We start from the raw sequence: 25,159 nt of genomic DNA, 5'->3' as shown, positions 1-25,159 counted from the left end.
TGGGGGTCCCTGGCACAAATATGTTCAAATGGGGGTCCCTGGTCAAATCCATATTAATGTCAAACTCTATGGTATAAATGAGTCATCACCACAGGGAGCTTTAGATCTTAGATTAGATTAGATAGAAGTGAACAAACCTCCACTCCATACATTTATAAATATGTATCATAAATACTGTCCATCAACACTGATGATGATGATGATGATGTAAATATCAGTGTCATATTGTGTCTCTTATGATACAAACTCATTTTATGTATATTTGATTTTTGATATTTTTACACAAGAATAGACTGAGGAAAACTGTATATTTGATCATGTAATTCTCACAGTATCAATATTGTTTATTGTATATAAACCTTTATACTTAACCAGTTAACCCCATATACTTTTGACTGGAGTCTCCCAGGGTTTTGTAATTGGTCCACCCCCCCCCCCTCTAATATCTAAGATCTACGTCACAAAGCGACACATTGTGAGCAGTGTTCAGTGTTCATTCTTTTTATTTCATGTTTTTAACTTAGTAGCCAATCATGTTTCAAAGTTTCTCCCCAGTTTAGTGGTCATGCCAATGAATTCCTCCCCACACACATCTCTGTGTTGTCTCCTATTGGCTCACCTGCCAGTGAGGAGCCCCCACCGGCAGGACGTAGGGCCTTCGTCCCACTCCTCCCGCCCCCAGTTGTGTTCACATAGACGTTGGACAAAGCCGGATGCACCACGGTGGATTGTAACCCACAACCTCCGTGGTGGTGGGCAGGGACTTTACCACTGAGCCACCCGAGTGATGTGAGCAGTGTTCATTTTGACAGCAGATTTGACTCATAGTTTGACTCTCATCTTGGACTTTGTCAATCACTCTGGATTCAAACATCTACTGAATGTGTTTATGAACTCAAATCAATCATTGTTTATTCATTGATTCATTATTACATCATTGTTTCCTCACTCATTCCATTATTGTGTTTTCATTGAATATGAATGTGATATTATTCTCATTCTTCACATGTTATTGTATGATCATGTGTAGAAGTAATAATAGTTTAATAAATGTATTCTTGACATGTCGTTGTTCCTGTGTATTAATATTCATAGTGTTGTCATGTCACGACCTCAATGGAAACAAGACCGCAAGGACTTTTTTGGACGGACCTTTTAGACAAAGTGTTATTAACTGTACTTGTGCTGTTTTACATTTCTGCCTGATAAAATATTCAATCAATCAATACAGCTCACTATAGATACAAAGCTTACTACCAACTGTAAACTGTCACACTGATGGATAGACCTACAGAAGCACCCATAAATAACAGATCTCTAAATTAATTAGAAATCCTTACTCTGTGCTGTTTAGATTCCTCATTAACACGATACACTGTGCACAATAATCAGAACACATGTGATATGTTATTGTTTAATTGTTCTGCTCACACTCTTAAATGTGTATTTATTGCTTTTGACAAGTACATGGGAATACAGTTGCTATAGGATGTCAAAAGTACTTATTTCTTTTTGTGCCCTTACTACCCCCCACTCCAATCCCATATACAACATGCAACATTCAGACATGTAACATACACTTACATAACTCAAAATAAAAAATACATAATAATCAATTCATAAGTATTATGATTTCCCTCGCTAACCCTCCCCATGGTACATATGGAGTGTATACAAAAAAGGAAAGTAGGAATCCGTTATTTTCTTCCTTTAGCATGTATTAACCTAGAGCTTGTCAACGTGTCGATGGTGGTGTTTGCTTTATCTGTCCTGTAACGTCTTTAATTTAGTTATATATTTAATCATAGGGCCCCACACCTGATCGAATTTCCCCGGTGATCCTCTCAGATTAAATTACATTTTCTCCGAATGTAGGTACATTGTGAGGTCTTTAAGCCATACAGATGCTTTAGGGGCCAGTGGTGATTTCCACTCCAATAGTATCCTTCTTCTAGCTAATAAAGATATAAAGGCAAGATTCTGCTTTATACCCCTTCCAATATGTTGGTGATCTGAACAAGTTCCAAACAACGCCATCTCCATCATTTTTCTGCTCACACTCATTCAAAGATAAAATGTTTATTCATAAACGTGTTCATCCAGCTCTCATTCCACTTCAGTGCATTCATCACACTAGACCAAGAATGAGACATTTATCATATTATATTCTATTATTATATACAGTATCATAATATATCCATCATTACATACTGTATCATATTATATCCTATCATTACATACTGTATCATATTATATCCTATCATTACATACTGTATCATATTATATCCTATCATTACATACTGTATCATATTATATCCTATCATTACATACTGTATCATATTTATATGCTTTTACAATGAGAATCATACATCCAGTTTCTTCATCTTTCTGCCCATGGCCATGCAGCAGGGCTCATCAATGTGTCCGTGGTAAAGACTTAGATTCTCTGTTTTACATAACATTATTGTTCTTATTTTGATCATAAGAACCAATTACTGAACGTCAGTCTCCAGGTTTTCTTCAGAATATGTATGACACTGATTTACTACGACACTATATGACACATTATGAGTCCACTAGTACTAGTGGTTCTCACACCTTTTATTTGCAGGGTCCAAGGCCAAATCCATATGATTTTGGGGGTCCTTGACATAGAAAAGTTGGATCACCACCGAGCAACAAACTGTAAGGATTTGGAAAACAGCAGATCTACAAGCTCATAGTGCGGCACTCGGTGCCGTGCTATGAGCTTGTAGATTATGCTGTTTTTTAATAGCCCAAATAAATGTTAAAATGACACAGATGCGTTCCCGGTCTTAATGGGTTCAGAATACACTTATAGCTCTGTCAGGCAACACAACATGTTGGGGGGTCCCCAGTGAAATTAGTTAACATAGTGTCACAATCATTTTAACCACTTAGCTTTGGCTATTAAAAAAATAGCAGATCTACAAGCTCATAGCGCGGCACCGAGTGCCGCGCTATGAGCTTGTAGATCTGCTATTTTAAAAAAATCTAAAATGTGTGCTTATCTTTGAATATATATATATATTTTTAAAACGAACATTTTTAACTCAAATATTTGCTTCTGGGGGTCCACATTTTCGTTCTTCAAATATTTTCTGCGAGCTTGTAAATCTGCTATTTTTGATAGCCAACAAATACATGGATAAAGTGGTTGTGATTGTGTCATGTCTTTGTTTTGTATCGACTGTGAAAAAATCTATCAATCATTCATCTATATAAAATATATTGTTTTGCACTGCCATCTGCTGGACATTATGGGGATCTGCACGTTTGAACTGCCTTAAAATACACAGCAGTTATGTGCTTTAATACAGTGATGGAAGAAGTACTCACAGTTTTTACTCAAGTAAAAGTATCAATACTGCAGTGTATTGTGTAGTGAAATACTCTGTTAAAAGTTATTATTATCTAGAGGAATCTCCAAAACTAAGGTTCCTTGTGGCTTTTTATCACTGTCCTATCAGGATATCAATAAAAAATTTTTGGTAATAAAGTGTTGCTCACTCTAATTTTTTAAGATTTATTTGATTTGGCCTATTTTATTTAATACATTATACATTTCATTCACTAATATATACAAAACATTGTGTCCAAACCCATTCCTTTTTTATTATTAAAAACACATTTAATAAAATAGCGAGAAAAGCCAATCCACAAGCTTCTGCTATTTTCACTAACTTGTGCTTTAAGAAACGAGGCATTCTGCCCGATAGCAGCTTTATTCATCTTCTAATTAGACCTATTTGATCTTGTGGGAGAAATGGAGCTTTCAGCTTTGCCCAGCTGATGTCTGCCCACAGAGGAGCAGGTTGGAGTTTAGTGTCTTACTTAAGAACACTCAGACACACTGTTGGAGTCTGGACTTGAACCTGTGACCTTCTGCTCAGTGGTTCTCAAACATTTTGTTGTCAAGGACCCCCACATTGATATGCATTTGGCCACGGACCCCCACGGACACACAAAATAAGTATTCAACAGTTGGCAAGATGTTGGAATGGGGACATGTTCACTCTGTGTCAGAGCTGGGAATCAAACTTTCAACTTCCCATTGTGTAGGCAGACTCTTGATCCATTGAGCCACTGTGTTACATTTTATGTTAAGCTTCATCAAAAGACAAATGGATAATGACATAAAAGCCAGAGACATTGTGGTTTCTGAACCTTCAAACAACTAGACAAGCAACACAACAAACCATAGACTAATATGCTGTTGTAAGTTTGTTTTCTTCTTTTTATTGTATCATTGTTTGTTGTTAATCAAAGCAGAAGGAAGACTGTGATGAAGCAAGGCAGCAGGCAGCACAGTGTGTTGAAGCTCTGTCTACATGATCCAGAGGTTCGAGGGTTCAAATCCCACCCAGCTCTTTACTCTGAAGCTTTCCCCATCAGGTCCAGTCCATTGTCTTTCATGAACATTCAAACATCTAAACGAGCAATAGCACAACAATTATACAAAAACATTTTAACTGCATATCTTTATATGCATTTTGTTTCATTGTTAAATGTATGTTAGGACACTGTCTACATCAGGGGTCTTCAACAGGGGGTCCGGGACCCCTAGGGGGTCCTCAGAGCTACTATAGGGGGTCCACCAAATCTTTGTGTGATAGGATTTAGTTTATTTTACATTAACCACTTGAACCCTAGAATTCCTTTTCTGAGGGGAACATTAGATATACAAAACATTAGATCTACACAAATTTGAGGCAGCCTCAGTGTTAAGGCTCCCCTAAACACTGAGGCTGACCCACATGTGTGTTTTATCATGTATGTTTCTTGTATGTTTAAGAGCCTTATTGTGTCTTGGAATGAGCAGTAGGAAAAGACCTATCCCACGTTTCACCACAAGGGGGCGACTCCACCTGTGAGAGACACAGGTAGTTCCAGGTGGTCAGGTGACGTCATTCTTCAAGGAAGAGAGAAAGAACAACATCAGTTTGTCCCTGTTTGTTCAGGTAAATAAAGTATTAGAACATAAAACATGTTCAAAATAAGCTCTGTGATGTAAAACAAAGCTTGTCTTGAGGGTTTTACCAGAAATGTGGTGATTGTGTTTTAGTTTATTGTGTGTAGTTGAATCTAAAGGTCTAAGCAGTCAGATTGATGGCAGCCATTACTGCTGCTCACACACACACACACACACACACACACACACACACACACACACACACACACACACACACACACACACACACACCTGTGTTTTGGTTTGTTTCACTTTTACAGTATTTGTGTTTCTGCCTTTAGTGTTTAAAGCTCCTGTTGTGTGTTTAATCCATCAGGACCGGGAACGCATCTGTGTCATTTTTTTACATTTCTTTGGGCTATTCAAAAATAGCAGATCTACAAGCTCATAGCGCGGCACTCGGTGCCGCGCTATGAGCTTGTAGATCTGCATTTTTTGGGGGAAATTGTGGGTCTTTGAATATATATATTTTTAAAGGTAACATTCTGTAACTTAACTCTTTGCTTCTGGGGGATTCTACAAATGTCTTCTAAATCCTGACAGTTGTTCTGAAAAAACCAAAACCAAAAAGCAACATATGTTGCTATAATATCAGTGGTTCTCAAAAATTGTATTTGGCCGTGGACCCCCATCAAAAAACATTTTGTTCCAGGGACCCCCCAGAAGTTGTAACAGAGTAAAAAAAAAATCGCTTTAAAAATATATATATTATTCAAAGATTTGCAAAACATTTCACGATTTTCAAAAAATAGCAGATCTACAAGCTCAACATCTGCTATTTTTTGAAAAGCCAAAGAAACCTTCAAATAACACAGATGTGTTCCCGGTCTTAAAGGGTTAATATGTTAGTCTACCTTTTGTGTTGATAAATGTTTATTTTTGGTGTTGATAAAGTAGTTAATTGTCTCCAGTAGGGTCTTGTAAAGTGTCTTTCTAGTAAGTCAATACAGTATTAACTGTTGTCAGAGCAGAAGTATGGAATAATGTTAATTCATGTTTATGCATAAATAATAAGTTCATGTTGATAAAAACATGTAATAGTGAAGGATATGAAACATTGTCTTCTCCAGATAGACAGACTGTCTATGAGAGCTGAGATAGAACAGTATTTCAGCCTCTTGTTTTGCATTATTTGTCTTTTACAATCTTCCCAGAATGTCAGTCCACAGAGAACTAGTCAGTGAACGTGGCCCAGACTCCTCAACACATTAAAGCCGGGTAAGCATCTGTGTCATTTTTACATTACTTTGGCTATTCAAAAATAGCAGATCTACAAGTTCTTAGCGCGGCACGAAGTGACGCGCTATGAGCTTGTAGATCTGCTATTTTTGAAAAATCTTGGACATTTGTGCAAAACATTTTTTCTTTTTTTTTTGCAAGCGATCATTTTTAACCCCGATCTGTGCTTCTGGGGGTCCCTGGAACAATATATGTTGTGAGATGGGGGTCCACGGCCAAATACATATCATTTTGGGGGTCCTTGACATGAAAATGTTTTGAGCACCAATGATATAACAACAGTTTTTTTCATAAAACTTTTATGATTTAGAAGTCATTAAAGGGTCTTAAAGGGTTAACTAACACAAGGACAATAAGTTGATAGAATCCTAAGACCTTAATATGTTCTACCAAAGGATGATATTTATTTGTAACACAAGTGTCCATATAGAGCCACACACACACACACACACACACACACACACACACACACACACACACACACACTTTGGCTATTCAAAAATAGCAGATCTACAAGCTCATAGCGCGGCACTGAGTGCCGCGCTATGAGCTTGTAGATCTGCTATTTTTGAAAAAATCTCTGGCACAAAATGTTTTTGAGATGGGTGTCCGCAGCCTAATATCCTACATATCATTGTGGGGGTCCTTGACATGAAAAGGTTTGAGAAGTAGCCTACTGCTCTAGACTACATGCTGGATCTGCTTCATGTACAGCTCAGTGTTTAGGGGAGCCTTAACACTGAGGCTGCCTCAGTGTTAAGGCTCCCCTAAACACTGAGGCATCCTTCCTTCATTCCTTCCGTCCGTCCGTCCGTCCGTCCGTCCGTCCGTCCGTCCGTCCGTCCGTCCGTCTCTCAGCATATTTCATGGCATTATTAACAGACAGATTTGACATACAACAATGAACAGCCATTGCCTGTCGTCGGCATCCGTCTTGTATGCACACACACACACCACACACACACACACACACACACACACACACACACACACACACACACACACACACACACACACACTCTCAATCGGCATCACCTCTAGGGTTTAAGAGGTTAAAAGCTGCTATATGATATTTGAAGAGCACACTGAGGAGTTGTTGTGGTTCCTCCCTGTATTATAAGATTAGATTGAATTCCACTTTATTGATCCTAGGCAGGAACTTAAGAGTTACAAGATCATATGAAAAGTGCAAACGGTGCATTAAAAAAAAAACTACAAGCTTGCAGGATAGAAGCATCTATTAAGATAAAACAAAAACAGCACTTTTTAGTGTGAAGGTGAAGCAGTCTAGTCATCAGTCTCTGGACCCAGAGCTTTTCTTATGTGATTCCCATGTCTTTCCTTGTTTATTTGCTGGAGAACTTCTGTCGTCTGGTCCAAGTTCCTCTCTTGACTTGCAGGCGTGTTTTAAGGTCTTTAAAAGTCCTGAAAGTGTAACTTTACAAAATGTGCAGATTCCCTGCATACACCTTTACTGTACGTTGGTTTGTTTACCGTTGAGTAAGAAAACAATGTTGAGCTAATCATGTGGGGACCCCCCCCCCCCAAAATAAATTGGGACCCCCAGTTTGGGAACCATTGTCTTAAGCCACCGAGCCACTGAGTTTGGACGCACAACGTCATCTTGTTCTCTGGGTTATTAGATTTGTGCAGAACTGGGATTGGAACTCATAAAGCGTTTTAATGTGAACATTTATAATATTGAGGCACTTAACAGTTGCGTGACTAAGCCATCAATATGACTGATTTTGAGAATTTAAAGTGGATTATCTTCTCTCATGAAGCTCTGAGAAAGTTCCCCTTTCATGACTTTTCCTAAATATTTGTTTCAAATCATCTCAGTTTTTTTTTTGTTTCTGAAACGTATTATAAATATGAAATATATACCATATATACCATCCCAGCCGTTATATTTCGGCTAAATTGACCGCTGTCACCCTCTCTCCCCCATGGAAGAGCAGTTCACACCTCTAGACCCCCCGCAGAGTGGCCCGTAGACAGCTGACTCGCTGCGCAGTAGCGAGTCAATGTTGCCATGTCTGCTTATTATAAGCGACTTTGGGCTTGTTTTTCACGTCTTTCTATTATTATTATTATTATAATTATATATATAATTACATTATAATGGTAATAATTTTCTACTCCACTACAGCTCAGAGGCAAATCTTGTACTTTTACTCCACTACAATTATTTGAAAACTTTAGTTACTAGTTACTTTGCAGATATAAATATCTTTTCATACTTGTTTAGATTAGAGCTTCAATGCATGTCCTTTTGTAAAAGATTTTTTATTAGGTAAATATTTATATAGAAAGGTCTAACCAGGGACTGGGGCTGCAAATTAGCCTCGGCTATAAACCCCTAGCCTGGGATCCAGCCTGCTTGCTACGTTCGGCGGATTTCAGTCTTTCGGGCTTCTCAGTCTGGAAAGCCTCCTATCTCCAAGGGAGGCGGGACATGCCAAACGGCTTGAGTCCTGACGTGGCTTCTGATTGGTCTGTGGTGCGGGGCGGGACAAAGCACCAGTGAGACGTCATTCCAATGCGCAGAAAAACAACAGTGTGAAAAGCATGGAGGGTGGCGCTGGCTGATGACGTAGGTTGCCTAACGCCTCTCTCATTCGTTGGAACGACATCCAATCAGCGACGACGTTGACTACGTAACATGTAGTTCTAGTGTAGTTCTGCAAAACCTCCCAATGGGAGGCTTTCCAGACTGAGAAGCGAAGAGAGAAAAAATAATCCACCGAACGTAGCGAAGCAGGCTGGATCCCAGGCTAATAAACCCCATTCATGCCTCACTGTTTTCTCAGGGCGCAACACCGCATGCAGTAACATTTTCATAGACCTGACTGCTTATTTCTCTCGCAAAATTTGGCACCCCACTGGCTGTGCCAACAGATCTGATCTACAAGCATAGGGCTCGTCAGGCAGCGACTGTTTTATGTTTGTAGATCAGATATTTAGCGCAGGAGTAGAGCCGGAATGAGCACATTGTGGAACATAGCGATGTGTTCACTTGTTGCGCTGACAGGGAGGAGGAGAGGAGACGCGTTTGTCAGCGACGTGGACAGCTGATAGAATGAGAGTTTTACGCTCAGACAATAATGTGAATATTATTATTATGAATAATAATAATATAGGTTTGTCAAGAGATATCCATGTGTTTATATCCATGTGATATCCATGTGTATTTGCCTCTTCTCAGAGGCAAATATTGTACTTTTTACTCCACTACAATTACTTGAAAACTTTAGTTACTAGTTACTTTGTAGATTTTGATTATTATTACAAAATATACACTAACCACTTCAGCACTATGTATTATTAGGCTATTTGAAAATGGCAGATCTACAAGCCACAACGCGTCGCAGAGCGTCACGTTGTGAGCTTGTAGATCTGCTATTTTCAGAATCAGAATCAGAATCAGGTTTATTGTCACATCACAGGTTTACAAGGTAAAAAAGTGGGTGAAATTCGTTTTTGTACATCGTTCCCATCGCAACGTTAATTTCCATAGAAAGAAGAGGGGTGGGGGGGCAAGTGGGAAGGAGATCATTTTTAGCAAAATGAGTTAATGAAGCTTCACAATCATTTTAACCCCTTTATTGTTTTATACTTTGGCTATTACAAAAATTGCAGATCTACAAGCTCATAGTGCGGCACTTGGTGCCGCACTATGAGCTTGTAGATCTGCTATTTTTGAGAAATCGTGAAAATGCGTTCAAATATTTGAGTATATATATATTTTTTAAAGCGAACATTTGTAACTCTTTGCTTCTGGGGGGTCCCTGGAACAACATATTTTGAGATGGAGGGTCCGCGGCCAAATCCATATCATTTTAGGGGTCCTTGACATGAAAAGGTTTGAGAACCACTGATCTACACAACACCTCTCTCTGTTGTTCATTCACCTTTCTAACACACTGGAGCAGATTCTACAACGGCTTTGTCTTCCTCATTCATCTGTGTGTGTGTGTGTGTGTGTGTGTGTGTGTGTGTGTGTGTGTGTGTGTGTGTGTGTGTGTGTGTGTGTGTGTGTGTGTGTGTGTGTGTGTGTGTGTGTGTGTGTGTGTGTGTGTGTGTGTGTGTGTGTGTGTGAGTATTGTGTAACAGCAGCACGTTTCCTGCCTCGCTCAAGGGGATGTCTGTGATTGGTTGGCTTCAGCCGTCGATCTCTAAGGAAAGCATGTAATGAGGTTTGTGGTTGGCTGGCCTCAGCTTTAAATCTAGGGCAAGCGTAACAACGTATGTTTTCATTGGCTGAGCTTTACAGGCTGGGGAAATGTTAAATCGTCAACATCGTTGCCTTTTGCGATATTCATATTCATATTGTGCTGTTCATACCGAGATAACGATACGACACTAGACATCATACAGTATAACATGACATCATAGAAGCTCATGTGACATAATATCATGTTCAGTCACAGCTCTGCTCTCTTGTCAAACAGATGTCTGTGACAAGCAGCCTCCTAGCTCCTCCTACAGTCCCCCCCCCAAAAAAAAAGAAAGAAAAGACTTCCTTGGTCTGAAGCCGATACACAAACGGTCTGTGTGCGTGTGCATGTGCTCATGTGTGCAAATGAGTGTTTAAAACGTTATCATGTGAAGGACCCCTAAATTAATGTTTATTTTGCGAAGGACTTCATATGCAAATATGTTTTTGCCATGCAGGGACCCCCATAAGAGATGTGGTGTTCAAATATAATATTTTATTTTTCTTACAGACAGACAAAAAAACAACAAACTGGAAAGCACTTCTTACACAACACCACCCTCTGTGTGTGTGTGTGTGTGTGTGTGTGTGTGTGTGTGTGTGTGTGTGTGTGTGTGTGTGTGTGTGTGTGTGTGTGTGTGTGTGTGTGTGTGTGTGTGTGTGTGTGTGTGTGTGTGTGTGTGTGTGTGTCCCCATGTCACAATGTACCATGCACGCTGTAACTGTAGACACTCCCACTATGATAGAACTTTATGTGTTAATACACCGTCAACCATTTTGACACAACATCACAGAGAGCTGAACAGCGTGGACTCCATTTTGATTTGTGACATCACGCTAAACCCTAAAGATTATTATAGGGTAAGTGTAATTAATCAATTCACTATAACTAATGTCTCTAGTCTGGTGTTATATAGTTGATTGTTGGGTCTTTATACTATAACTTGGTCATACAAGTTTAACAAGCAAACAATGAAGTATCACTTCTTACTTAATACCTCTCTCGCTCGCTCGCTCGCTCGCTCTCATATCAACACCAACATGTATCAGACAGATCCTGTTAAAGGCCAAATTAACCGTTTGTGGTTTCCTGGGCTTTGAGTGCGCTTGGGGCTGACAATGTTTGCCCCCCCCCCCACCCCAGGCTTGGGGGGGCTGTAAATGTTCTCTTCCTCAGCGGGGTGATGGGTGATGGGTGCTGCCGACACAGTTAGGTGTTTCATCACCCTAACCCTCCAGACATGATTTATTTCACAGTTACTTATTATACTCAAGACCTTTGCCCCCCCGGTCTGCATCCTCTAAAGCCTGTGCTTTAACCCATTAAAACCGGGAAAGCATCTTCGTCATTTTAGATTTTAGCTTTGATATAAGAGTGTGTGTGTCACAACTTTAAAAAAAAATAGCAGATCTACAAGCTCATCAGCTTGTAGATCTGATATCTTTGAAAGATTATGAACATTTGTGCAAATCTTTGAATAATATAAATATTTTCTTTTTTTTAAAGCAATTTTTTTAACTCAAATCTTTGCGTCTGGGGGGTCCCTGGAACACAATATTTTGAGATGGGGGTCAAATGCAGCCAAATACATATCATTATGGGGGTAATAATATTAATAAAGATAAGGAATAAGTTATGACAGTGAGTCACTCAGAGTCTCCACAGCATTTTACTGTAAATCATGTGATGTGCCCACAGAGGAAGTTGGTCGTTGCTACTTTCAGTTCCTGTCTGTCTGTCTGTCTGTCTGTCTGTCTGTCTCTAGTTCCAACCATCCCTCTGGCTATCTCTGTGATTTAAAGGAGCAAAAAAATAAATACATTTTAATTATATTATATTATATTTAATAATATATTTAATAGTAAATATATATATTTTTTGACAGAATCAAATGTTTTATGGTCATGATTCACCAGGAGCCTGGATGGCTTGGTTCCAGGCTTAAATAAATGTATATAAATATTTTTCAGAAATCTCTATGGCAAAAAACATTGGGTTTTTTATTTGTGGCACCACAAAATGGCCGCCACTGCTATGCCCTATTGGAAATAAATTGGGCCTCTTCCTTACTTCCTTCACAGATGGTAATTAAGGTTGTGTTCCATTCTGGTCAAACAGAGTCAGGGTGTTGACTCACTGGAAACACTCTGCTACACCAGAGGGTCTCAAAGTGTGGTCCAGGGACCCTCACGGTTCCATGAGGGGGTTCCAAATGGACCCTTACGGGTGTGTAACTCTATGACTCTGAGTCACTCCATTATGCAAATGAGTCTAAATAGAGCTTCATGTACATAGTGGACACGGGTCATGACTCTGCTTTCAAGTAAATCCCATTTATCACAGAAGTTTCATTAAATATAACATGTTCCTATTTTGTGCATCTTAAGTACCAGATCTTATGACTTAACTTAAAACCTGGAGGCGTGGCCAATGTTGTATCACTATTTTGAGTGGCCAAACAGCATTGGCCACGCCTCCAGGTGTTAAGTTAAGTTAAGTCATAAGACCTGGTACTTGAGACGTGCAAAATAGGACCCTCAATGTCCCAGTGTTAGAATCCTTTCAGTTGAAATGCAGCCACACAGTTTATACATTTTAGCTTTAAACATGTTTGAACAGTGTTTAGACTAACAAGCTAACGGTAGCCTACATGCTACTGTCAGAGCAGTAGTGCTGTTGAACAGTGTTTAAGCTAACGGTAGCCTACATGCTACGGTCAGAGCAGTAGTGCTGTTGAACAGTGTTAAGCTAACAAGCTAACGGTAGCCTGCATGCTGATGTCAGAGCAGTAATGTTGTTGAACAGTGTTTAAGCTAACAAGCTAACGGTAGCCTGCATGCTGCTGTCAGAGCAGTAGTGTTGTTGAACAGTGTTTAAGCTAACAAGCTAATGGTAGCCTGCATGCTGCTGTCAGAGCAGTAGTGTTGTTGAAAAGTGTTTAAGCTAACAAGCTAACGACAGTCTGCTGCTGCTTTCAGAGCAGTAGTGTTGTTGAACAGTGTTTAAGCTAACAAGCTAACGGTAGCCTGCATGCTGCTGTCAGAGCAGTAGTGTTGTTGAACAGTGTTTAAGCTAACAAGCTAACGGTAGCCTGCATGTTGCTGTCAGAGCAGTAGTATTGTTGAACAGTGTTTAAGCTAATAAGCTAACGGTAGCCTGTATGCTGCTGTCAGAGCAGTAGTGTTGTTGAACAGTGTTGAAGCTAACAAGCTAACGGTAGTGTGCATGCTGCAGTCAGAGCAGTAGTGTTGTTGAACAGTGTTTAAGCTAACATGCTAACGGTAGCCTGAATGTTGCTGTCAGAAAAGTAGTGTTGTTGAACAGTATTTAAGCTAACAAGCTAACGGTAGCCTGCGTGCTGTTGTCAGAGCAGTAGTGTTGTTGAAAATGTGTTTAAGCTAAAAAGCTAACGATAGCCTGTTTGCTGCTAACGGAGCAGTAGTGTTGTTGAACAGTGTTTAAGCTAACAAGCTAACGGTAGCCTGCATGCTGCTGTCAGAGCAGTAGTGATGTTGAACAGTGTTTAAGCTAATGAGCTAACGGTAGCCTGCATGCTGCTGTCAGAGCAGTAGTGTTGTTGAACAGTATTTAAGCTAAAAAGCTAACGGTAGCCTTCATGATGCTGTCAGAGCAGTAGTGTTGTTGAACAGTGTTTAAGCTAACAAGCTAACGGTAGCCTGCAAGCTGCTGTCAGAGCAGTAGTGTTGTTGAACAATGTTTAAGCTAACAAGCTAACGATAGCCTGCGTGCTGCTTTCAGAGCAGTAGTGTTGTTGAAAAGTGTTTAAGCTAACAAGCTAACGGTAGTTTACATGCTGCTGTCAGAGCAGTAGTGTTGTTGTTGAACAGTGTTTAAGCTAACCAGCTAACGGTAGCTTACATGCTGTTGTTAGAGCAGTAGTGTTGTTGAACAGTGTTTAAGCTAACAAGCTAATGGTAGCCTGCATAATTGTGTCAGATTAGTAGTGTTGTTGAACAGTGTTTAAGCTAACAAGTTAATGGTAGCTTGCATGCTACTGTCAGAGGAGTAGTGTTGTTGAACAGTGTTTAAGCTAACAAGCTAATGGTAGCCTGCATGCTACTGTCAGAGCAGTAGTGTTGTTTAACAGTGTTTAAGCTAACAAGCTAACAATAGCTTACATGCTGTTGTCAGAGCAGTAGTTTTGTTTTACATTGTTTAAGCTGATAAGCTAACGGTATCCTGTATGCTGCTATCCAGAGCAGTAGTGTTGTTGAACAGTGTATAAGCTAACAAGCTAACGATAGCCTGCATGCTGCTTTCAGAGCAGTAGTGTTGTTGAACAGTGTTTAAGCTAACAAGCTAAGGGTAGCCTGCGTGCTGTTTTCAAAGCAGTAGTGTTGTTGAACAGTGTTTAAGCTAACAAGCTAACGGTAGTCTGCATAGTGCTGTCAGAGCAGTAGTGTAGTTGAACAGTGTTTAAGCTAACAAGCTAACGGTAGCCTGCATGTTGCTGTCAGAGCAGTAGTGTTGTTGAACAGTGTTTAAGCTAACAAGCTAACGATAGCCTGCATGTTGCTGTCAGAGCAGTAATGTTGTTGAAAAGTGTTTAAGCTAACAAGCTAACGGTAGCCTGCATGCTGCTTTCAGAGCAGTAGTGTAGTTAAACATTGTTTAAGCTAACAAGCTAACGGTAGCCTGCGTGCTGCTGTCAGAGCAGTAGTGTTGTTGAAAAGTGTTTAAGCTAACAAGCTAACAAAAGCCTGTGTGATGCTTTCAGAGCAGTAGTTTTGTTGAACAGTGTTTAAACTAACAAGCTGACGACAGCTTGCGTGCTGCTTTCAGAGCAGTAGTTTTGTTGAACAGTGTTTAAACTAACAAGCTAACGGTAGCCTGCGTGCTGCTGTCAGAGCAGTAGTGTTGTTGAACAGTGTTTAAGCTAACAAGCTAACGGTAGCCTGCATGTTGCTGTCAGAGCAGTAGTGTTGTTGAACAGTGTTTAAGCTAACAAGCTAACGGTAGCTTGCATGCTGCTGTCAGAGCAGTAGTGAAGTTGAACAGTGTTTAAGCTAACAAGCTAACGGTAGCCTGCATGTTGCTTTCAGAGCCGTAGTGTTGTTGAACAGTGTTTAAGCTAACAAGCTAATTGTAGCCTGCGTGCTGCTTTCAGAGCAGTGGTGTTGTTGAACAGTGTTTAAGCTAACAAGCTAACGGTAGCTTACATGCTGCTGTCAGAGCAGTAGTGTTGTTGAACAGTGTTTAAGCTAACAAGCTAACGGTAGCCTGCGTGTTGCTGTCAGCGCAGTATTGTTGTTGAAAAATGTTTAAGCTAACAAGCTGACGACAGCAGTAGGGTTTTACATTGTTTAAGCTGATAAGCTAACGGTATCCTGTATGCTGCTATCCAGAGCAGTAGTGTTGTTGAACAGTGTTTAAGCTAACAAGCTAACGGTAGCCTGCATGTTGCTGTCAGAGCAGTAGTATTGTTGAACAGTGTTTAAGCTAATAAGCTAACGGTAGCCTGTATGCTGCTGTCAGAGCAGTAGTGTTGTTGAACAGTGTTGAAGCTAACAAGCTAACGGTAGTGTGCATGCTGCAGTCAGAGCAGTAGTGTTGTTGAACAGTGTTTAAGCTAACAAGCTAACGGTAGCCTGCATGTTGCTGTCAGAGCAGTAGTATTGTTGAACAGTGTTTAAGCTAATAAGCTAACGGTAGCCTATATGCTGCTGTCAGAGCAGTAGTGTTGTTGAACAGTGTTTAAGCTAATAAGCTAACGGTAGCTTGCATGCTGCTTTCAGAGCAGTAGTGTTGTTGAACAGTGTTTAAGCTAACATGCTAACGGTAGCCTGAATGTTGCTGTCAGAAAAGTAGTGTTGTTGAACAGTATTTAAGCTAACAAGCTAACGGTAGCATGCGTGCTGTTGTCAGAGCAGTAGTGTTGTTGAAAATGTGTTTAAGCTAAAAAGCTAACGATAGCCTGTTTGCTGCTAACGGAGCAGTAGTGTTGTTGAACAGTGTTTAAGCTAACAAGCTAACGGTAGCCTGCATGCTGCTGTCAGAGCAGTAGTGATGTTGAACAGTGTTTAAGCTAATGAGCTAACGGTAGCCTGCATGCTGCTGTCAGAGCAGTAGTGTTGTTGAACAGTATTTAAGCTAAAAAGCTAACGGTAGCCTTCATGATGTTGTCAGAGCAGTAGTGTTGTTGAACAGTGTTTAAGCTAACAAGCTAACGGTAGCCTGCAAGCTGCTGTCAGAGCAGTAGTGTTGTTGAACAATGTTTAAGCTAACAAGCTAACGATAGCCTGCGTGCTGCTTTCAGAGCAGTAGTGTTGTTGAAAAGTGTTTAAGCTAACAAGCTAACGGTAGTTTACATGCTGCTGTCAGAGCAGTAGTGTTGTTGTTGAACAGTGTTTAAGCTAACCAGCTAACGGTAGCTTACATGCTGTTGTTAGAGCAGTAGTGTTGTTGAACATTGTTTAAGCTAACAAGCTAATGGTAGCCTGCATAATTGTGTCAGATTAGTAGTGTTGTTGAACAGTGTTTAAGCTAACAAGTTAATGGTAGCTTGCATGCTACTGTCAGAGGAGTAGTGTTGTTGAACAGTGTTTAAGCTAACAAGCTAATGGTAGCCTGCATGCTACTGTCAGAGCAGTAGTGTTGTTTAACAGTGTTTAAGCTAACAAGCTAACGGTAGCCTGCATGTTGCTTTCAGAGCCGTAGTGTTGTTGAACAGTGTTTAAGCTAACAAGCTAATTGTAGCCTGCGTGCTGCTTTCAGAGCAGTGGTGTTGTTGAACAGTGTTTAAGCTAACAAGCTAACGGTAGCTTACATGCTGTTGTCAGAGCAGTAGTTTTGTTTTACATTGTTTAAGCTGATAAGCTAACGGTATCCTGTATGCTGCTATCCAGAGCAGTAGTGTTGTTGAACAGTGTATAAGCTAACAAGCTAACGATAGCCTGCATGCTGCTTTCAGAGCAGTAGTGTTGTTGAACAGTGTTTAAGCTAACAAGCTAAGGGTAGCCTGCGTGCTGTTTTCAAAGCAGTAGTGTTGTTGAACAGTGTTTAAGCTAACAAGCTAACGGTAGTCTGCATAGTGCTGTCAGAGCAGTAGTGTAGTTGAACAGTGTTTAAGCTAACAAGCTAACGGTAGCCTGCATGTTGCTGTCAGAGCAGTAGTGTTGTTGAACAGTGTTTAAGCTAACAAGCTAACGATAGCCTGCATGTTGCTGTCAGAGCAGTAATGTTGTTGAAAAGTGTTTAAGCTAACAAGCTAACGGTAGCCTGCATGCTGCTTTCAGAGCAGTAGTGTAGTTAAACATTGTTTAAGCTAACAAGCTAACGGTAGCCTGCGTGCTGCTGTCAGAGCAGTAGTGTTGTTGAAAAGTGTTTAAGCTCACAAGCTAACAAAAGCCTGTGTGATGCTTTCAGAGCAGTAGTTTTGTTGAACAGTGTTTAAACTAACAAGCTGACGACAGCTTGCGTGCTGCTTTCAGAGCAGTAGTTTTGTTGAACAGTGTTTAAACTAACAAGCTAACGGTAGCCTGCGTGCTGCTGTCAGAGCAGTAGTGTTGTTGAACAGTGTTTAAGCTAACAAGCTAACGGTAGCCTGCATGTTGCTGTCAGAGCAGTAGTGTTGTTGAACAGTGTTTAAGCTAACAAGCTAACGGTAGCTTACATGCTGCTGTCAGAGCAGTAGTGTTGTTGAACAGTGTTTAAGCTAACAAGCTAACGGTAGCCTGCGTGTTGCTGTCAGCGCAGTATTGTTGTTGAAAAATGTTTAAGCTAACAAGCTGACGACAGCAGTAGTGTTTTACATTGTTTAAGCTGATAAGCTAACGGTATCCTGTATGCTGCTATCCAGAGCAGTAGTGTTGTTGAACAGTGTTTAAGCTAAAAAGCTAACGATAGGCTGCGTGCTACTGTCAGAGCAGTAGTTTTGTTGAACAGTGTTTAAGCTAACAAGCTAACGGTAGTCTGCATGCTGCTGTCAGAGCAGTAGTGTTGTTGAGCAGTGATTAAGCTAACAAGCTAACGGTAGCCTACATGCTGCTTTCAGAGCAGTAGTTTTGTTGAACAGTGTTTAAGCTAACAAGCTAACGATAGCTTACATGCTGTTGTCAGAGCAGTAGTGTTGTTTGACATTGTTTAAGCTAACAAGCTAACGGTAGCCTGCATGTTGCTGTCAAAGCAGTAATGTTGTTGAACAGTGTTTAAGCTAACAAGCTAATGGTAGCATGCATGCTGCTTTCAGAGCAGTAGTGTTATTGAACAGTGTTTAAGCTAACATTCTAACGGTAGCCTGCATGCTGCTGTCAGAGCAGTAGTGTTGTTGAACAGTGTTTAAGCTAACAAGCTAACGGTAGCCTGCATGCTGCTGTCAGAGCAGTAGTGTTTTTGAACAGTGTTTAAGCTAACAAGCTGACGATAGCCTGCATGCTGCTTTCAGAGCAGTAGTGTTATTGAACAGTGTTTAAGCTAACAAGCTAATGGTAGTATGCATGCTGCTGTCAGAGCAGTAGTGTTGTGTTTAAGCTAACAAGCTAATGGTAGCCTGCATGCTGCTGTCAGAGCAATAGTGTTGTTGAACAGTGTTTAAGCTAACAAGCTAATGGTAGCTTGCATGCTGCTGTCAGAGCAGTAGTGTTGTGTTTAAGCTAACAAGCTAATGGTAGCCTGCATGCTGCTGTCAGAGCAGTAGTGTTGTTGAACAGTGTTTAAGCTAACAAGTTAATGGTAGCCTGCATAATACTGTCAGAGCAGTAGTGTTGTTGAACAGTATTTAAGCTAACTAGCTAACGGTAGCCTGCATGCTACTGTCAGAGCAGTAGGGTTGTTGAACAATGTTTAAGCTAAAAAGCTAAGGGTAGCGTGCTTGCTGTCATCAGAGCAGTAGTGTTGTTGAACAGTGTTTAAGCTAACAAGCTAACGGTAGCCTGCATGCAACTGTCAGAGCAGTAGTGTTGTTGAAAAGATTTTAAGCTAACAAGCTAACAGTAGCCTCCTTGCTGCTGTCAGAGCAGTAGCGTTGTTGAACAGTGTTTAAGCTAAAGTTAATTGTAGCCTGCATGCTACTGTCAGAGCAGTAGTTTTGTTGAACAGTGTTTAAGCTAACAAGCTAATTGTAGTCTGCATGCTGCTGTCAAAGCAGTAGTGTTGTGTTTAAGCTAACAAGCTAATGGTAGCCTGCATGCTACTGTCAGAGCAGTAGTGTTGTTGAACAGTGTTTAAGCTAAAAAGCTAAGGGTAGCGTGCATGCTGCCATCAGAGCAGTAGTGTTGTTGAACAGTGTTTAAGCTAACAAGCTAATGGTAGCCTGCTTGCTGGTTTCAGAGCAGTAGTGTTGTTGAACAGTGTTTAAGCTAACAAGCTAACGGTAGCCTGCATGCTACTTTCAGAGCAGTAGTGTTGTTGAACAGTGTTTAAGCTAACAAGCTAACAGTAGCCTCCTTGCTGCTGTCAGAGCAGTAGCGTTGTTGAACAGTGTTTAAGCTAAAGTTAATTGTAGCTTGCATGCTACTGTCAGAGCAGTAGTGTTGTTGAACAGTGTTTAAGCTAACAAGCTAATGGTAGTGTGCATGCTGCTGTCAGAGCAGTAGTGTTGTGTTTAAGCCAACAAGCTAATGGTAGCCTGCATGCTGCTGTCAGAGCAGTAGTGTTGTTCAACAGTGTTTAAGCTAACAAGCTAATGGTAGCTTGCATGCTGCTGTCAGAGCAGTAGTGTTGTGTTTAAGCTAACAAGCTAATGGTAGCCTGCATGCTGCTGTCAGAGCAGTAGTGTTGTTGAACAGTGTTTAAGCTAACAAGTTAATGGTAGCCTGCATGCTACTGTCAGAGCAGTAGTGTTGTTGAACAGTATTTAAGCTAACTAGCTAACGGTAGCCTGCATGCTACTGTCAGAGCAGTAGTGTTGTTGAACAGTGTTTAAGCTAAAAAGCTAAGGGTAGCGTGCATGCTGCCATCAGAGCATTAGTGTTGTTGAACAGTGTTTAAGCTAACAAGCTAACGGTAGCCTGCATGCTACTGTCAGAGCAGTAGTGTTGTTGAACAGTGTTTAAGCTAACAAGCTAACAGTAGCCTCCCTGCTGCTGTCAGAGCAGTAGCGTTGTTGAACAGTGTTTAAGCTAAAGTTAATTGTAGCCTGCATGCTACTGTCAGAGCAGTAGTGTTGTTGAACAGTGTTTAAGCTAAAAAGCTAAGGGTAGCGTGAATGCTGCCATCAGAGCAGTAGTGTTGTTGAACAGTGTTTAAGCTAACAAGCTAATGGTAGCCTGCTTGCTGGTTTCAGAGCAGTAGTGTTGTTGAACAGTGTTTAAGCTAACAAGCTAACGGTAGCCTGCATGCTACTTTCAGAGCAGTAGTGTTGTTGAACAGTGTTTAAGCTAACAAGCTAACAGTAGCCTCCTTGCTGCTGTCAGAGCAGTAGCGTTGTTGAACAGTGTTTAAGCTAAAGTTAATTGTAGCTTGCATGCTACTGTCAGAGCAGTAGTGTTGTTGAACAGTGTTTAAGCTAACAAGCTAATGGTAGTCTGCATGCTGCTGTCGGAGCAGTAGTGTTGTGTTTAAGCCAACAAGCTAGTGGTAGCCTGCATGCTGCTGTCAGAGCAGTAGTGTTGTTCAACAGTGTTTAAGCTAACAAGCTAATGGTAGCTTGCATGCTGCTGTCAGAGCAGTAGTGTTGTGTTTAAGCTAACAAGCTAATGGTAGCCTGCATGCTGCTGTCAGAGCAGTAGTGTTGTTGAACAGTGTTTAAGCTAACAAGTTAATGGTAGCCTGCATGCTACTGTCAGAGCAGTAGTGTTGTTGAACAGTATTTAAGCTAACTAGCTAACGGTAGCCTGCATGCTACTGTCAGAGCAGTAGTGTTGTTGAACAGTATTTAAGCTAACAAGCTAACGGTAGCCTGCATGCTACTGTCAGAGCAGTAGTGTTGTTGAACAGTGTTTAAGCTAACAAGCTAACAGTAGCCTCCCTGCTGCTGTCAGAGCAGTAGCGTTGTTGAACAGTGTTTAAGCTAAAGTTAATTGTAGCCTGCATGCTACTGTCAGAGCAGTAGTGTTGTTGAACAGTGTTTAAGCTAACAAGCTAATGGTAGTCTGCATGCTGCTGTCAGAGCAGTAGTGTTGTGTTTAAGCTAACAAGCTAATGGTAGCCTGCATGCTGCTGTCAGAGCAGTAGTGTTGTTGAACAGTGTTTAAGCTAACAAGCTAACAGTAGCCTCCCTGCTGCTGTCAGAGCAGTAGCGTTGTTGAACAGTGTTTAAGCTAAAGTTAATTGTAGCCTGCATGCTACTGTCAGAGCAGTAGTGTTGTTGAACAGTGTTTAAGCTAAAAAGCTAAGGGTAGCGTGAATGCTGCCATCAGAGCAGTAGTGTTGTTGAACAGTGTTTAAGCTAACAAGCTAATGGTAGCCTGCTTGCTGGTTTCAGAGCAGTAGTGTTGTTGAACAGTGTTTAAGCTAACAAGCTAACGGTAGCCTGCATGCTACTTTCAGAGCAGTAGTGTTGTTGAACAGTGTTTAAGCTAACAAGCTAACAGTAGCCTCCTTGCTGTTGTCAGAGCAGTAGCGTTGTTGAACAGTGTTTAAGCTAAAGTTAATTGTAGCTTGCATGCTACTGTCAGAGCAGTAGTGTTGTTGAACAGTGTTTAAGCTAACAAGCTAATGGTAGTCTGCATGCTGCTGTCGGAGCAGTAGTGTTGTGTTTAAGCCAACAAGCTAATGGTAGCCTGCATGCTGCTGTCAGAGCAGTAGTGTTGTTCAACAGTGTTTAAGCTAACAAGCTAATGGTAGCTTGCATGCTGCTGTCAGAGCAGTAGTGTTGTGTTTAAGCTAACAAGCTAATGGTAGCCTGCATGCTGCTGTCAGAGCAGTAGTGTTGTTGAACAGTGTTTAAGCTAACAAGTTAATGGTAGCCTGCATGCTACTGTCAGAGCAGTAGTGTTGTTGAACAGTATTTAAGCTAACTAGCTAACGGTAGCCTGCATGCTACTGTCAGAGCAGTAGTGTTGTTGAACAGTATTTAAGCTAACAAGCTAACGGTAGCCTGCATGCTACTGTCAGAGCAGTAGTGTTGTTGAACAGTGTTTAAGCTAACAAGCTAACAGTAGCCTCCCTGCTGCTGTCAGAGCAGTAGCGTTGTTGAACAGTGTTTAAGCTAAAGTTAATTGTAGCCTGCATGCTACTGTCAGAGCAGTAGTGTTGTTGAACAGTGTTTAAGCTAACAAGCTAATGGTAGTCTGCATGCTGCTGTCAGAGCAGTAGTGTTGTGTTTAAGCTAACAAGCTAATGGTAGCCTGCATGCTGCTGTCAGAGCAGTAGTGTTGTTGAACAGTGTTTAAGCTAACAAGCTAACAGTAGCCTCCCTGCTGCTGTCAGAGCAGTAGCGTTGTTGAACAGTGTTTAAGCTAAAGTTAATTGTAGCCTGCATGCTACTGTCAGAGCAGTAGTGTTGTTGAACAGTGTTTAAGCTAAAAAGCTAAGGGTAGCGTGAATGCTGCCATCAGAGCAGTAGTGTTGTTGAACAGTGTTTAAGCTAACAAGCTAATGGTAGCCTGCTTGCTGGTTTCAGAGCAGTAGTGTTGTTGAACAGTGTTTAAGCTAACAAGCTAACGGTAGCCTGCATGCTACTTTCAGATCAGTAGTGTTGTTGAACAGTGTTTAAGCTAACAAGCTAACAGTAGCCTCCTTGCTGCTGTCAGAGCAGTAGCGTTGTTGAACAGTGTTTAAGCTAAAGTTAATTGTAGCTTGCATGCTACTGTCAGAGCAGTAGTGTTGTTGAACAGTGTTTAAGCTAACAAGCTAATGGTAGTCTGCATGCTGCTGTCGGAGCAGTAGTGTTGTGTTTAAGCCAACAAGCTAATGGTAGCCTGCATGCTGCTGTCAGAGCAGTAGTGTTGTTCAACAGTGTTTAAGCTAACAAGCTAATGGTAGCTTGCATGCTGCTGTCAGAGCAGTAGTGTTGTGTTTAAGCTAACAAGCTAATGGTAGCCTGCATGCTGCTGTCAGAGCAGTAGTGTTGTTGAACAGTGTTTAAGCTAACAAGTTAATGGTAGCCTGCATGCTACTGTCAGAGCAGTAGTGTTGTTGAACAGTATTTAAGCTAACTAGCTAACGGTAGCCTGCATGCTACTGTCAGAGCAGTAGTGTTGTTGAACAGTATTTAAGCTAACAAGCTAACGGTAGCCTGCATGCTACTGTCAGAGCAGTAGTGTTGTTGAACAGTGTTTAAGCTAACAAGCTAACAGTAGCCTCCCTGCTGCTGTCAGAGCAGTAGCGTTGTTGAACAGTGTTTAAGCTAAAGTTAATTGTAGCCTGCATGCTACTGTCAGAGCAGTAGTGTTGTTGAACAGTGTTTAAGCTAACAAGCTAATGGTAGTTTGCATGCTGCTGTCAGAGCAGTAGTGTTGTGTTTAAGCTAACAAGCTAATGGTAGCCTGCATGCTGCTGTCAGAGCAGTAGTGTTGTTGAACAGTGTTTAAGCTAACAAGCTAATGGTAGCTTGCATGCTGCTGTCAGAGCAGTAGTGTTGTGTTTAAGCTAACGAGCTAATGGTAGCCTGCATGCTGCTGTCAGAGCAGTAGTGTTGTTGAACAGTGTTTAAGCTAACGAGCTAATGGTAGCCTGCATGCTGCTGTTAGAGCAGTAGTGTTTTTGAACAGTGTTTAAGCTAACAAGCTAACGGTAGCCTACATGCTGCTTTCAGAGCAGTAGTGTTGTTGAACAGTGTTTAAGCTAACAAGCTAACGGTAGCCTCCTTGCTGCTGTCAGAGCAGTAGTGTTGTTGAACAGTGTTTAAGCTAACAAGCTAATTGTAGCCTGCATGCTGCTATCAGAGCAGTGGTGTTGTTGACAGTCATGCTTTTGTTGGATAATGTTGGATAATGTCAATGTTGGAACACCGAGTGCGTTGTAGATCTGCTATTTTATTTTAAAACAGTGAAAATTGTGCAAATCTTTGAATATGTGTTTTTTCAAAGTGAACATTTTTAACTCAAATCTTTGCTTTTGGGGGATTCTACAAATTTCTAAATCCCAACAGTTTTCCTTTTTTTCAACTTATGTTGCTATGATATCAGCGGTTCTCAAACTTCTTCACGTCAAGGACCCCACAATGATATGTAGCCTATTTGCCTGCGAACCCCTATCTCAAAATATTTTGTCCCAGGGACTCCCATGCAGAAGCAAAGATTTGAGTTAAAAATATATATATATATTCAAAGATTTGCACAAAAAATCCAAGATTTAAAAAAAAAATAATATGATATACAAGCTCATGAGCTTGTAGATCTGCTATTATTTTTTTTATAGCCAAAGAAATCTAAAATGAAAGAGATGCGTTCCCGGTCTTAATGGGTTAATAATGAACTCTCTAGGAATATGCAAATAAATGGATCTTATAGCAATGAGTTTTTACTGCAGACAGTTTTCTCTGTAGCTGCCAGTAGCTCTGTGCACTGGGCTCTGAAGCACCAGTACTGCTGTTATCTCCATCTTTAGGAAACATAGAACAAGAGCAAAGCTTCCTGCATTCACTATAGTTTATATTCAGTGACTTTATCACCTGCCTTTGTATTGATATAAGCTAATGACATGATTCTCTGCCCTTTTGGTGTTTCAGTCTGGCTTTTGTGAGACTGTAGCACAACATAAAGCTAAATGCATCAATCCGATGCACATTGAAAGGAAAATAGATCTACAATATGAAGGCAAGCACATTTCATTGAAATGATTAGGCTGACATTTCCCACGCCTC

At 40.8% G+C, this 25,159-nt stretch overlaps 2 protein-coding genes across 2 annotated transcripts in view; both read left to right on the top strand.

Moving 5' to 3' along the window:
* The window catches only part of LOC308094995 (uncharacterized protein), a 793,896-nt gene that overhangs the window by 275,234 nt on the left and 493,503 nt on the right, over window positions 1-25,159 (top strand). The window lies entirely within an intron of this gene.
* Window positions 6,004-25,159, top strand: part of LOC308095002 (NACHT, LRR and PYD domains-containing protein 3-like) — a 272,045-nt gene continuing 252,889 nt past the window's right edge. Inside the window, exons 1-2 of the mRNA XM_080441871.1 lie at window positions 6,004-6,211; window positions 11,246-11,312. The gene's annotated coding sequence lies outside the window, so the exon portion shown is untranslated. The remainder of the gene's footprint in view (window positions 6,212-11,245; window positions 11,313-25,159) is intronic.

The sequence above is a fragment of the Gymnoscopelus braueri genome (assembly GCF_963280865.1).
Source record: "Gymnoscopelus braueri genome assembly, chromosome: 11".
In the NCBI taxonomy this organism is placed as follows: Eukaryota; Metazoa; Chordata; class Actinopteri; order Myctophiformes; family Myctophidae; genus Gymnoscopelus; species Gymnoscopelus braueri.
Note: the sequence above shows the minus strand (reverse complement) of the source record. Positions and strands in the feature narration are given on the sequence as shown.